Below are 1,540 nucleotides of genomic sequence, written 5' to 3' on the forward strand. Positions count from 1 at the left end.
AAAAAAAAGTCCCACCCCCACTTCTTATCTCCAGAATTCTTAAGCCACCAGTAACAGAATGGAAAAAAATTTGGCAACGGAAACGTGCCCGTCCTCTATCTTCATTGCCTGAGCTAACAGCTGATGTTTGCCGAACAGCTCACCACGTCAGCTGACTCTGAAGTAGTTCTAAAAGGTCCATGTGGGTCTACTTTGTAAGTTTTCTAACTGCTGCTTAAAAAGGAAGAATTATTTTGGCTCCCTACAGGATACATCATCGGGCAATCATGTAAACAGTGTCTTTCCTTTATGGAAAACTACTCATAACTCTGTTATCTTTACGTGACAACTGAAATCCTATAGCCATACCCTGACCATAGCAAGCGCTTTGCTGTTCTGCCAGCAGAGAGGATGCCTTGTGTAGGACAAGCAGTTTGCCTGTGTTGGGAACCAATTCTTCCCAGTTCTTTTAGCTTGGAGAAGAGAAGGCTGCAGGGAGACCTCATTGTGGCCTTCCAGTACTTGAAGGGAGCAGATAAACAGGAGGGGGAACGGCTGTTTGTGAGGGTGGATGATGACAGGACAAGGGGAATGGTTTTAAAGTGAGACAGGGGAGGTTTGGGTTGGATATGAGGAGGAAGCTTTTCAGCCAGAGGGTGGTGAGGCACTGGAACAGGTTGCCCAAGGAGGCTGTGGATGCCCCATCCCTGCAGGCATTCAAGGCCAGGCTGGATGTGGCTCTGGGCAGCCTGGGCTGCTGGTTGGCGACCTGCACACAGCAGGGGGTTGGCACTGGGTGAGCACTGTGGGCCTTTGCAACCCAGGCTATTCTAGGATTCTGTGATGATGAACTCTGTTAGCCTTCTGATGTCTCAGAGCTGTAAGCATCCACAACCTCCTTGGGCAACCTGTTCCAGTGTATCACCACCCTCTGTGTAAAAACCTCCTCCCAATAAAGCTGCCCTTACAAACACAGAAATTTTACGATCTAAACTTTTCCTGAGATGGAATGGGTGTTTCCCACTTCTGTACTCAACTTCAAACTCCGTCAAGTCCAGCCATGCCCTCAGGTTGGGAGACAGAAAAGAGAAGAAGGAAACAAGGAGAGAGAAGCAGCTCTTTCCACAAATCCACACAGCCACATAACAGAGCAGCTTAATTCCCGGAGTCGTTACGGCACTCACACTAAGGCAGATCACCGTACCGGATAACCGCTCGGCCCGCTTTTAAGTCACTCACGTCCGAACCCATTTCTCAGCCGGTCTCAGAGGCCCATCCCGCACACGGCACGGCCGTCACACAGCCCGCACTCCCCGCCCCGGCCCGGCACCGCGCGGCTCCGGCAGCACGTTATACGCTACACACGTTACAAGTTACACACGTTACACACGTTAGACACGTTACACACGTTACGGCTCGGGCGACGAGGCGCACGCTGCAAGTACCGGAACGCGAGGCGCGGAGCCGCCCGGTTACGGCGCCGCTGGGCCACCCGGCGCCCGTCTCAGCACGCACAGCTCGGTCGAAGCGCCTTCCCCCCTCGCGCGGCCGTTTGTTCCCG

At 53.0% G+C, this 1,540-nt stretch overlaps 1 protein-coding gene across 1 annotated transcript in view; it reads right to left on the minus strand.

Moving 5' to 3' along the window:
- PRPF39 (pre-mRNA processing factor 39) overlaps positions 1-1,314 on the minus strand; it is an 18,118-nt gene extending 16,804 nt beyond the window's left edge. Inside the window, exon 1 of the mRNA XM_003206865.4 lies at positions 1,184-1,314. The gene's annotated coding sequence lies outside the window, so the exon portion shown is untranslated. The remainder of the gene's footprint in view (positions 1-1,183) is intronic.
- Between the last annotated feature and the right edge of the window lie 226 nt (positions 1,315-1,540).

This window comes from Meleagris gallopavo, chromosome 5 (assembly GCF_000146605.3).
Source record: "Meleagris gallopavo isolate NT-WF06-2002-E0010 breed Aviagen turkey brand Nicholas breeding stock chromosome 5, Turkey_5.1, whole genome shotgun sequence".
Taxonomy (NCBI): Eukaryota; Metazoa; Chordata; class Aves; order Galliformes; family Phasianidae; genus Meleagris; species Meleagris gallopavo.